This window comes from Heliangelus exortis, chromosome 4 (assembly GCF_036169615.1).
Source record: "Heliangelus exortis chromosome 4, bHelExo1.hap1, whole genome shotgun sequence".
In the NCBI taxonomy this organism is placed as follows: Eukaryota; Metazoa; Chordata; class Aves; order Apodiformes; family Trochilidae; genus Heliangelus; species Heliangelus exortis.
Window position 1 is genome coordinate 42,275,743 of NC_092425.1, and position 13,586 is coordinate 42,289,328.

Below are 13,586 nucleotides of genomic sequence, written 5' to 3' on the forward strand. Positions count from 1 at the left end.
TCCTGGGGTTTTTTTGTGTGTGTGTGTGTGTGATAAAAGGAGTTTTAGGCTCTCTTCAGGCTGCAGATCTGCTCCAGTCTGAACACCAACGATTCCTGATAACGGAGCTGACTCCAAAGGGACTCCTTGCAGTGGTGTCAGCCAGGGGATGTTCACAGGAAGAGGCTCTGAGCTCCTGGCTCTCTTCTCCAAATGCCCTTGGCATTCCCTACTTTTTTCCCCCCATTCTGAAGTGTCTCTTGCTGTCACAGAGATGGAGCAGGGATGTCCTTCTTCCCTCAGCTGCTGCATTAAGCCACATAGTGGAATATTATGCTTCAGTTTACCTAAACAGCCAAAAAAAGATTCATTTTGTAAACAATGACAACTCTAAAAATGGTACTTGTGACACCCACATACATTCCTCTCCCTTTCCTGATTCAAATCTAACAGAAATCTCTGCAAAATTACCATTCATATCTCAAGTAATTTGAAAGGGGAAAAAATCTTTTATAAAAGCATGGTTCAACAGGACTTTCTCTGCAGCAGAAGGGCTCTGCATTGGCAGAAAAGAATCCCTGACCCCATCTTTGTTCCTCTGAAATTATCTGATCTACTGCAAAGTACTGAGTAAGATTTAGACAAAAAAGCAACCAACAAACCCCAAGGATCCTTAGGAAAAGTGATGCTCTCATCAGCTTTGGGATTATAAACAGGGAAAATTAATCTGCACCCTGTGCTGTCTGGACCTGGAAAACCAATCAGGTGTTTTGGGCAAAGGAAGAACCATGGTAAGGTCTGGAAATAAAATGTTGTGGGTTTGGGGTTTTTTTTATTCTTAAGCAAGGAATAATTTTCTTTCAATGTGGCATTTATCTGTGATAAAGGGAAATGTGGGTTTGTGTGTGTGTAGAAATGAAAAGCATTTCCAGTGTTAGGAGAAAATACATTTTATCTATTCTGTAACATGCTGTGCTTTATAGAATGGCAATTCCTTCCTGACATTCTTTGGGAACCTAAAGATAGAGTAAATTAAAAGAAAGTTATAAATTCCTTAGCTACAGAGATGGATTTTTTTATAAACAACAAGGATAGCATTTGAGAGGGAAATTCTTGAGATACACTGACCAGGAAGGCCAGTGTGAAACCAAGAAAAAGGGATGAAAATTGGAGGAAACTCCATCTGAAATCTGTTGGGATCCCAATAAAAGCAAAGATTTACACCGAAGCCTTAAGTCCTGCAAGACAAATTTTAAACTAAGCACATTTATTTGTTGTGATGGGAGACTTTTCAATGCCATCCAATTAAATATGCATTCTTTTAATTAGCCTTGCTAAACCATCATGCAGCATGGCTTGGCAAAACTTGCCCTGGCATGTCCTGGGCAGCAATCCCTGGGCAATATTTATGGCTGGGTAATAGCTGTGTATTGATTAGCAGGGGATGATATCAGGGCTGTTAATTGGGCCTGGTGGCACGGGGATTTCCAACCAGAAACAGGATTACAAGCATTCCTGATGAAGGGCCCCGTGGTCATTAACACCCTAGACACAAGCAGTCTGCCCACTGGCAGGAGGACACCCAGGTGAGAACAATAGGGGTGACAGAGAACAATAGTTTCCTTTGAACCACTTAACCAGAAAGCTCCACAAGCTTTCCAGCCACTTAATTAACCTAAGTGCCCCACTGCTATTCCATTATGGAATGGAAGGCAGCTGTACCAGGAGAGCTGAGAGCTGGAAGGCTTCTGACTGTTTCTCTTCTTCCCCAGAGACCAAACTGCTGCTTGGATGATGATGAGGGACTTAGCATCTAACTCGGGGGGAAAAAAATGAATTAAAAAAAAAAAAAAAAAAAAAAATCTAGTTTGGCCAACATCCTCGTTTGCTGCAGTGCTGACAACAGCTCGTGCATGAATTACCATTTTCTTCAAATGTAATTCAAGCTGGTGTTCTGTACAGGTAAAGTGTCAAACATCCAGGGAGCCTGCAGCAAACCAGATTAGCCCCAGAATCCCTTAAGCAGCCCTTGAGACCTGCTTATTCCTTCCTAACTCCTTAAGGAGCATCATATAGATATAAAAGAATAACTTCTGTTTTAATTAAATGGGTTGATTTGACAGTTGGGTGTTTTCTCTTTAACTGAGGGCATAAAAGTAGGTTCTTCATGCAAATAAAAGAACCTCAGTGTGTACATTTAATTTTTATAGATATGTACCTATCCTAAAACACATATAAAGGCTACATGCATATGCAGACACACACAAGTGTGTCTCTGAGAAATATTCTGCAGATTCTGTTGCTTTTAGAAGCAGTGGGACAGCACACTGCTAAAAGCTTTCAGAACTCAAAGCTTTGTACAGGTTTTCCCCCACCAGGCCCTTTCTGAGGGAACAGGTCAAGGAGATTAAATGATGCTTAAAATCTGCCAGAATTTCCTACTGACAGGAGCCCAGAAAGGAGAGTGGCACTTGATCCCTGCTGCTGCAGCTCCTGCCTTCAGTCCAGAGGAGTGTAATTTCACACTTTTCACCTCGTGCTCCTGGAAGTGGGTCAGGTTCAGAATTCATAAATAAATGAATTTATTCACATTTATCATGTGCTTCCTAAAAGCTGGAAGGAGAGCAAGGCTTGCTGAACAAGGCTTGGTGCCAATCCAAGGAAAAGGTTCACAGGCAAGAGGAACAAAAATCTGGGGACCAGTGTGTCTGTGTCTGGCTGTGACCACACCCCGGGTTCAAAATAGCTGTTGAAATTAGGAAGGGAGGGTGCAGAAAAAAGACACCCAACTTGTTTGCTCCAGAGCAGGGAGCTATACTTAGCAGAAAATATTTTTAGCTGGCAAGACCCAAACACAAATCAATGGAAACTGAATAGGTTTAAGACAGCCTGTGAACTCGTTGAGATGGTGATTTTTGTCTTCCTGCTGCAACACATGGCCAAGAGGTCAGAAATAGCATCTGGCAGCACCAGTGGTGAGGGGAGAGGAATTGCCATTTCCAGCACAAAGGGAAATCCAAGGGAGCCTACACAGGAACATTCAGAGCAGCCCAGCTGTGGGGTTGAGGTGTATTGCTTTGTTTTGCAAAGCTAAAATTTATGTAGGTTTTTTTTTTTCTTTGATGGGCACCCAGAGAGGCTTTGCAGATGCATCCAGAGAGTGAGTCTGGAAGCTCCATTTGTTCACTAAAGATTTTGTTAAGCTGCCACTTGCTGCTGACTGACTGCAGGGTACTTGTAGCCAAGCACCTCACATTTTTGGGGCAGGCCAGGTGCAAAGAACCCTTGTTGTATATAGTGCTAATATATATAGACATACATATATACACACACACACACATATATATATATATATATACCCTAGAATTCCAGTGCACATTTAGAGGAAGCATCAATCATCCTTGGACATATTCTAGATACCAACACACACATAAAACTATCTATGCTTTTAAGCTGGTATAAAGCTGCTGTGTACTGATACCACATATTTAAAAAAAAAAAACCCAACCCTGCTGTATTTACAACATTCTGGAGGTGTAAGTTCTGTAGCAGCACAGCTGCACTTACCCAAGCCCTGTGACAAAAAGTGTCTCTGTGTAACTTAAATAACAAAACTTCCAAGTATAAAGAAGGCAAAAATCCAGTTAAGCACTGAAGGAGCAGCATCACCTGGAGCACTGTGTTCAGTTTTGGTCCCTGCTATAAAAGGATGCAGACAGGCTGGAGAAGGCCCAAAGAGCCAGGAGGATGAACAGAGGACTGAAGCACCTGGTATTGGAGGAGAAGCTGAGAAACTGGGTCTGTTCAGCCTTGAGAAGAGAAGGCTCAGGGGAGACCTTATTGTGATGTTCCAGAACTTAAAGGGGGCCACAAATCAGCTGGAGACTCCCTGGTCACAAGGAGTCACCTGGACAGGACAAGGGGCAATGGGCACAAGGTGCTCCTGGGGAGATTCCCATGGGACACAAGAGGGAAATTTTTCCCCATGAGGACAGTCAGACCTTGGAATGGTCTCCCAGGAGAAGGGGGGGATTCCCTCACTTTGGAAAGTTTGAAGTCTCAGCTCTCTGGGGTGCTGAGAGATCTCAGAGAAACAATAATATCAGAAGGGTTGGAGCAGGGAATCCTTGAGGCCCCTTCCACTCTGTGACTCTCTGACCAGACTTCCAGAGGAGATGAAATGTTGATGTGAAGCACTGAAGGGGAATACTTCAGATCTGCCTCAATTCACCTCAGCTTTGTTTTCATCCAGTTTATGGTGGTTTAAATGCACTCATCTCCTCTCCTCCCCACTCATCTATCTGGTTTCATCAGATGTACTCGGTGACATTAAACTGTCACAGGAAGCATTTCTGAATTCCCTCTGACACCACAGAAATTTCTGAGTCCCAGGATGGAGCTACTCAAAGAGAGATCAAAAAGTCTAATGGAAAACACATCTTTCCTAGAAAATATTCTGATTCCCTTCATAGTAGTTGGCATAAAACTTGTAAACCAAGCTAAATTCACTTGCTTCTAGTGCTAAAACCTGGGCTCATGGAGGAAATTCCAAGTCTTCACAGAGTTTTCCCTGATATAAAAGGAGTTTGTACAAGGAATAACACCATGGATAAGCCCCTGCCTTATTATTCCATGGCTCTGGGCAAGCCCATGTACAGAAAGCTGGTAGCCACAAAAATCCATGAGCCCTGCTACTGGCAGAGCCTAAGGAAGTGTCTGGAGAGTGAACAGAGCCCCTGGTGAGCCTGGTGCTGCTGGTGTTTTCATACAGACCTCTACACAGAGCTGAGAAGACCCAGAGTGGTGGTAAGGAGCTAACTCCCAGCTTGCAAACACAACACCCAGTGCAGCTTATTCCTGTAACACCATCAAATCTCATTTGGGAGGCCTTGAAAATGGCTCCAGCACGAGAGGAGGAAGGGGGAACTACACCCCACATCCCTGCAAGCCTTCCCATACAGAGGGTGAGAAGGGGAAAGGTGCTCATGGGTTACTTCACCACTGCCACGTCAAGTATCTTGCAGCTCTGTTGCTCACAGGTTGCTGTGGCCCCACCTTGTTCAAATTCCACTCCCTGTGCACAGAGGAAAAGGAAAGAAGCAGGGAGGCTCCAGATCTGTGACACATTTCATGACTTAGCCAGTGAATGCAATTATTATTCATGATTTGTGTGCTGGGGGGGTTTCTTTGTGAGCTGAGAATCAGTCTCACTTACTTCCACTACATCTATTGTTAGAAATCTATATTCCATCTTCATGTCTATTAAAATAACACTTCCTCTCCTCTTCAGACAATCATATCAGATGCACATATCCATTTTCTGCAGGGAGACTTTGCAGGCAGTATTGGTCATGGCAGCTGAAGCTGCAGACCCAACTCTGAGCCCAGTGCCACTGTTGGGCAGGGGAGGTAATCTCAGAGAAGGCAGCAGAATGAGAGCAAACACCTGAGCAAAGTACTTCAGTGCTTTTAGGGCAATCATTTGCCTTCAGTGCAAGTTAAATTGGCTGAAAGCAAGCTGTACATTTCAATAACCTTGTGCTTGTCTAAGCATGACCACATAACCAGCAGTTTGCTTAAAGGTCTCTTTTAATAACAATTTGTTACTGGAAGGTGTGTTTTAGTCACTGTATATTTTTTGTCCCTTACTTCAAGTGGGTTCTTTTATTTAATTGACAAGATAATTCTAGGCAAGGTTGTTCTAAAGGCTTTCTAAAGAGTTTTTTTCAGGAAGGTAGCTGTGCCTAATTTCAGAAGGCATTTTGAAAATCACAGGGATTCCGCATAAATGGAATTTAAATGAGTTAATAAAAGTGAAACCAAGAAAAGCAAAGCAGTCACCTTGCTGACTGTAGAACCAGGCAGCTGGTGAGTTAAATGATCTGCTAGGAGGGACTCAGCTACAAGGACTGGGAATGGGTATTTTAAATCTATTCTCAGCTTTAATATGGTGCAAATCCATTGTATAAAATTTGGACAAAACAGTTAAGAGGCTGAGAGGCCCTTTGCACAAAGCACCCACCAAACAATAGGAAGATGCTTCCATCTTGACTTCTGCTTTTCTAATCACACAGAGCAAGCTTCCTGAGAGCAAAGAGAGAATCAGCAGCCAAGCAGAGGTGTTCTGCTGCACACCCGTGGCTGTTTGGGAGGTGCCATGACAGGGCACTCACTGCAGCCCAGGCCTCAGCAGCAGGCAGTGACAAATTGCTGGCCCCCACTCAGCTGTGCTGCTCTCTGCTGTCTCATCAGAGACACCCTCAGTTCCTCACACAGTCTCCTTTCAGATTATCCTGTCTGAGTTCTTGAACACAACAGACTGTCACATCCCAGTAAGCACACCTCCTGATGACCCAGGCTTAATTTGAGAGCCTCAAGAGATGGAAAATCCCTTAATTATCTAACGTGCTGTGACCAAAATTTAAGTTGACCTTCCTGGATGTCTTCTGCTAAATTGAGTTCTTCAGGGCAATGTCTTTTACACACTGCATAAAGATAAGCAGGAGCTGTACATAAGAAATGATGTCAGTGGGCATATTCTTCTCTTTGTCTGACTACACAAACACAGAGTGTCACAAATTATCACAGACAGAAGGTTCTTTCCCAACTGTTAAGTGTAAAAAAACTTCCCCTCTCAAGTCCAATGGTTTGGTTGTTCTCACTCAAATAAGTAGCAGCTGGAGTTCTGGAAGTCTCACAATTTGCCCATCTGATTCTATTTCATATGCCAGAAAAGGAATATTCCTTTTATTTTTCCCTTTTCTTTTTCCAAAGGACAACTACCTTGAGTCATTTCCCGTCCATTGGTACGTAACATCCTTCTCATATCTCCCAGTAATAATTTATACTTTGTTTCATGAGATTAGTTGCTCTGTGCTAGTGTGAACAGAGATGTACAAATTTCCCTGTGCAGTACCACAGATGTTTTCCAAGTAACAGCTGCAGTTACATTTCCAGCATAGTTCTATCTTAAGCTACAATATCCCAGCACACTTCACTAACATACCCTTGATACTTGCCAGAAGAAATAATTCCTCCCTGCTTTCTCAGATGTACAGGCAGAAGGTAGCTCTCTGCCTGTCTGGAAATATCTGGGTCTAACTCAAGAGCTAACCTTGTGTTGAGGATCAGGTATCACACAGTTCTCTAAATACTTGTAGAGCATGCAGAAAATCCCCCCTGACACCTTGCCTGCTGTGTCTGCTCTCCTGCTGTCACTGCACAGCAAAGCTCCCATCTCCTTCAGCAGAAGAAAAGCCAGACCCTACCAGCAAGGATTCCAGAGGGAGGGCAGGAAAGGAAAACTTCTGCATCCAGGTGATTTTTAGCAAACAGGAGTGTAAAATCTGCAGCCTTTCTTCTCTCCAAAAGAGCTTCTGCAAACATGATCTTCACCCACACAGCAAAGTGGAAGTCACTGGGCAGCTAATTATCTATTTAAAAAGGCCCGGGTCCAAGTGTCACAGAAACACAGGGTGTTCTGCAAGGTAATCGACTACAATGCTGGTATCAACATAAACTCTCCAGAACATAAACTATCCAATTACAGAAGATGATGTCTACACTGAGACATAATCACAGTCAGGTAATTAACATGAATTGCCTTTAAGTAGTCATGTAAAGAAAGGAATTTTTATGATCTGGAAGGGGAAGAATGGAGGAAAGCCTATGTTAAATAAGCAGGAGAGAATGAATTCTTAAAGTGTTTTTACTCACATTTTCTCCCTTCTTGAAGGCCAGGAAAGTTGCCTGAGCTGAAGGCTTTTTGGGGTAGCTGTGCTCAAGAGCACAGGGCTGTCATTACCCTGTTGCCCATTCCTGTGCACTTATCCATTGCCTTTCATACTTGCAACGTGGAAAACTATTCCACCTCATTTAACTTTGAAATCAGCCCTGCCCTGAGCAGGAGTTTAGCCCAGAAAACCTCCAGAGGTCCCTTCCAACCTGTTACTCTTTGATTTTATGACTATTTATTGCAGTTAACACCTCTGTAATGCCCATTTACTTATTGAACTTAAATTGCAAAAGTCTAATTTTCTGCTTCTGCAGAAGGCCATTAAGAAATTATATTTTAGTTTAGAAAGAGACTCAAGAAAACACATCTTTTCAAATGAAATTATACACGGCTTAAAAGGCAGGTGGCAATTTGAAAACTGGGCACCATTTTATCCTGTAGAAGGGCAGGTCAAAAAGATTTGGATACACACAGTTGAACTGTGAAGGATTTCCATTTTCCCTCCAGTAATTGGAATTCAGGCATGAATTCCTATAGATCATATATATGAAATTAAGGAGGAATGTGCCTGAACTACTACTTAGCAGCTAGCAGTTCCATGGTGTCATTCACACTGCCAATACTAAAAGGGTAAAACTGGAACTGCTGTAGAGGAGGAGATAGATTCCTGTCTGCTGTCCATGTTCTTGCCTGTTGCAATGTGTGGTTTTTGCCTGGTCATCTCATTTTTAGGACAAACCAATGATTTACAGGTGCAGTCCCTAGGCTGAGGGACACAGCTTGAAGTTTTTACTAGCACCAAGTTAAAGGGAATAGATTAAAACATTTTCCAAATAGGAAAGCAAGCCACAGAAAATAGATGTGCTGGTTGATGACATTGTGGGGCTGTTTATCTAGTAAAAATAAATCAGGTAAAAAGGGTAATTTAGTGCCTGCAGTTCTCCTCTCTGAATTAAATCACTGGATGTGAAAGAGGTTCTTCATTTGCTAAATTGAAGCATGTGTTTCACTGTTCTGGATGAAAGCAGAAGTGTGTCTCAGTGTTTCAAGCAACTCTGTGGTGGGAACAGATAGTAAGGGAATCCTCTGCAGCTCAAATAGCAGGGTTTGTTTTCCTAGTAAATAATTTATGCTCCTGCTGTTAGGAAGAAGTTGCAAGAGACTGTAGGAAAGCAGAGTGGAACAAGTCCTAAGAGACCCTGTTACCCTGGATGTGGCACTCCTGTGATTCAGCTTCTGATGATTTCTAATGCCAACAGGCTGCTTTTACCATGCTTTTCTCAGGCTTACAATCCAATCCAAGTGGCTGCCTCTCTGTGCATGATACCTGAGCACTAAAACTGATTTAAAAGAGATGGAACAGACTGCACCATTTGTTGACTGTGCATGCTACACAGTGGCTGCTTTTTTTGTTATCCTTATTAAAAAATGGATTCAGATATCTGAGACAGTGTGCAAGCTATTTGATTTTGTTAAAGTTGTGTTGGTTTGGGTTTTCTTTTTCCCTAAAGCTGGCAAGTATTTTGACAGAGAATTTATGCTGCTTTTTTTTTTTTTTCTTGTCTGTTTTGGACAAAGTAAACCAACATAGGGTACTTCAAAAAGGGGGTTTGCTTTCTGCTGGGTCTTCCCTGCTGGCCAAATGCTGCTTCCTGTTCCATGCCAGCACAACAATTTAGCTTCAATTTCATGAGTGGAGCAGCTGAATTCTGCTTGTGAAACTGAAGCCAGGGTTTGTGTGTCCAGCTGCAATGGAAAACTACATTTTAAGCTGAAAGAAATGAAGAAGCCTGCATCTAGTTTCTTTTGTTCCTTTGCCACATACTTCAGGAATCCCAGATTATTTTCTTTTCAAAGGGCAATTAAATATTTGCCTGTAAGAACAAGCATCACCAACGCACTAAAGTACTCTCAGGGTACAACAGTGTTATAATTTGTATCTCCTGACTTCCACACTACTTGCTTGGAAAATCAGCACTCCCTGGATTGATTCATTGCACAGAAAGAATAAGATTTGCAAAAATAACCAGTGATTTTGCAGAGTTCAGTTTTCACAGAGGTCAAGGACAGTTCAGTGCTCAAACCTATTTCAATCCTCTTTGAGAGCTCCTGCCTGCTGCTGGTTTTTATCTGATGAACACTGACTCCTAGGAAGCTGAGCAAAATCTTGTCAGGTAATCTCCCTAAAAACTATTTTTTTATGCCTCTCCTCTTTCCTTCTCTTGCTTTCCCCAGTGTTCCACAATCTTGTTTTGCAAACTCTGCCTCTAGACAAAGAACACAGAGTGGAACTTTCTTTGCAGCCTTTGAAAAATCATGACCTGTTTCATTCCAGTTTTTGAAAAAAGGGGTTCCCTCCAAGCAGAGAAAACTTCCCAAGCCCTGAGGAAGCCTCAGGATGATGTTTCTTCAGGGCTATCAGCATCCATATCTCTCCTGATTGCTTGGATCAGCACTCAGATGCCTCTGTGAGGATTTCCTCAGCCTTCTTACAGACAGCAGAGATCCTCCAGGCCCTTCCACTTTCCTAAGGAATGTGACTTTCAAAGGGAGTGCTGCTGCTCACCAAACTTTATGGTTTAGATTGGTTTGAAAAAGATTATAACTTTTTTTTTTTTCCTTGGTTTCATGTGCTTTGTTGTTTAAACCAGCATCAATATTGCCCCCTCTGGGCTGATCAAAATTTGCTTGCTATTTTAAACACCTCAAGTTAGCAAAAAAAAAAAAAAAAAATAGATAAGTTGGAGTCAAAGCACAAACACAGGAATAACTACACTTATTTGGCCACACTGAACTCAACCAGCTAAATACAAACACAAATTATTATTAAATGTTTGCATGTCTCCAGCCCCTTGGGACACACTCAAATGCTTTACAAAATATTTTAATTTAGCCTCACAACCAACCTGACATGAGGGTAAATTTATCTCTGTTCTCAAGCTGCTGGCTGCCTACATATTTGGACTCATCAAGCTTGCTTGCTCGTGGTGGACTTTGTGTGCAGGGAAGTTGGCTGGATATGAAAATGAGTATTAACCTTTGCTTCTGTGGGCTTCACTGACTGGTCAAAAGTCATGCAGTGATCAACACTTGGGTCTCCAAAGCAGAACACACAGCCAAACCACTACACCATCTGTTTTTCCCTCTGAAGGGTGTTTAAACAGCTCAGATAGAAATGTCAGGTGCCAAGATACGTGTCCTTCCCTTTTCAACATCTTGGGATTTGGCAGTGTAGAGTCTCAGAGGTAGAAAAATCAGGCAGTGGCTAAGCTGGAAGGCAGGTGAGCCCTCTGCACCCCCAGACAGCAAGTCCACTGGGCCTGCTGCCTGTGCACTTGTACTCTCCAGTCTCTTTAAAACAGATGCACTTCATTCCCCCCCAGGGGTTGGGGGCTTTCTCCTGTTCCAAGCTGTCAGGTTTTTGTTGAGTGTGCCAAGTCCCTGCATGCAGAACACCTGTGGGGGGTGGAGCAGTGACCTTCTTCCAGCTGCTCTTCATTACACTCACTGGGTACATTTTATTCCCAGCTTTAATACCACCTCTTCTGCTTTCTCCCCAGGGCCACAGGCCCCAGCACAAAGAGTTCTTGCTGGATGCCTCCATCTCTTTCTCAGCAGTCTCTCTAAATCCTTTAGCCACCACTTAACTCACACCACGACCCTCAGCTGCTCTGGCACACACAGTGTCTTTCCTCCTGGCATGTGTACAACCATCCTGCCACTGTGACCCCCGGGTGGTTGTGCTCAGACCTAGGAAAGGGTTCTGGGAGACCTCATCCTCACTGACCACCCCGTGAGGCTCTCTGAGGTGTCTCCTGCACCAGCTGCCTCAGCTCTGGGGTTTCTGTCAGGAGTACTGATCCAGTAGCTGACCAGTTGATGGCACTTTTAACCCAGTGGGGTGCTGCCTCAACTGTCCCTTCCTGCTGTAACAGAGGACAAAGGACTCTAATCATCCATACCCAGCTGAGGGCATATTCAGCACAAGATGAATAAAAGGAACTCTGTTGTGGTATGTTGGTGCTGGAGGTTCCTGCCAAACCATCAGTTCCACACTCTGCTGCTCTGAGGATGTGCTGCACTGCCTCAGGCTCCCAGCACTGGCATGTGAAACGTTCTGGGAAGGGCCCTGATGGAAATCCAGTGAACAAACAGTCAGAAAATGCAAGAAATGCTGTAACTGGAGTGGAACAATCCTGGGACAGCACCAACCAGACCTCCAGCAAGAATTTCCCAGCTGGGAGCATCAGCTCTGCTATCTTCCCTTGCTCACTGCCACAAACAGATTTTTGCAAACTGTAACAGCTTTACAGACTCCCCAAACACTGATCCTTGAACAAGAGCCAGGAGAATCAGAATGAAAATTGGGGAAGCTAGATAAAATTCCAGTGGGACTCAGCTCTAAAAGACATACCCTATTTCAAGATAGAAAGTAAGAAAAATGGAAGGGAGCAGCACCCAGCAAGCTTGGATTCAAAAAGCAGTTCACTCTACACATGAGAGTTGCTGCAGGAAAAGCAGCCTTTCATTTCACTCTTGTGGCCCCAGAGTTATTTAAAGAAAAGGTTAAAAAAGCTTATGACTGATTCAGAGTTAATTTGTCACGGAATAAACAGAAAACAAATACTATGCTATTTCTACACTTGATATACATCACTCTCAAATGGAGATCCTCCTTTGTGTGCTGTCTGAAGCTAATGACTGGAGATACTGGAAGGAGTTTAAAGAAAATGTGTTGCTTTTGCTCTGAGCTTCTTGCTTTTATCTGTTAATTTCATCCTCTAGTGGTACAGCAAGGTTTTGCCACTCATCTTCACCGGGCCAAGATTTTAATGCAAAGTATTTTTTCTGTTCCCTGTCTTTACAGTCTTAACACACACACACCCCCAGCCCTCTCTGATAAAACGCTTATGTTACAAAGCATTTGAACACTCACAAGTTTAGCCGTCCAGTTCTTAAGCTGAGGGGACAAAAGGGATAAAACGGGAACCGTGAGGAAACACCTCAGCTTCCCTGGCACTCCCAGCCCGTCTTCTGCTCGGTCAGGGGGATTGCCAGACCCATCTGCTAACCAGAAGGAAAAGCACCGTGAATCCTCCTCCTCTGGGCTGGGCAAGTGGGGCCTAAATGAGTAAATAAAGCAAGGAAAGGGGAATATTCCCCTTCCGAGCGAGAAGGCAGCTCCAGCCCTGACCGGGAGCTCTGTCCCCTCACACAGGCCGAGAGCCGGGGCACGGGCACCGCCAACTCGAAGCTTTTTACTGAACGCACCCAGGTGTTTGTAAATAAACGGCTTCGCCTATCATTTCGCCCGTGTTTTAAATGAAACTCTAAAGCTTTAACCCGCCCGCTGCCCAAGCGTCGCTGAAAGGCGCGAACTTTAACCTCCCCCGATGGTGGCGGCTGCAGGGGAAGGAGTGAGGGGGGGAAGGAGTGGGCGGGCGGTCCTGTCCGCTTCCGACCCACCTCCCGCAGCCTCCTCCGGGGCAGGGACCCAGAGCCCCGGGACCCGCAGCGGGGAAACATCCCCCGGAGCCCCCTCAGCCATCCCGCCCGCCCCACAGCCGCGCAGGCGCCGCGGAGGGATCTCAAATCTGCCGCGATCCTTCCGCCGGACGGTCCGAAAAAAGAGAGTCCCTCCCCTCACACCCTCTTCCCACAGCGGGACGCTCTCCCCCTCCGCGGGTGGGCGGCGAGACCCGCAGCGTGTGCCCGGGGGAGATGGCGGAGGGCATAGGGTGTGTGTTTGGGTGCGGCTGGGGAGGGGGTGTTGGCGTCGTCCCCCTCCTCCTTCCCGCTGTGATGCTGAACGCAGCTCGGCGCCCCGCCCGCGCGGGAGGCGGGAAGGGCGTGAGGGGAGGCGGCCCCGCCG

At 44.7% G+C, this 13,586-nt stretch overlaps 1 long non-coding RNA gene across 1 annotated transcript; it reads right to left on the minus strand.

Annotated features, from left to right (window-relative positions):
- Window positions 1–1,217: 1,217 nt before the first annotated feature.
- LOC139796243 (uncharacterized) lies at window positions 1,218–13,545 on the minus strand. Its single transcript, XR_011725905.1, has 3 exons — window positions 13,364–13,545; window positions 12,651–12,778; window positions 1,218–7,355 (listed from the first exon to the last, which is right to left on the minus strand). It is a non-coding gene; the product is annotated as an uncharacterized lncRNA (long non-coding RNA).
- Window positions 13,546–13,586: the final 41 nt, after the last annotated feature.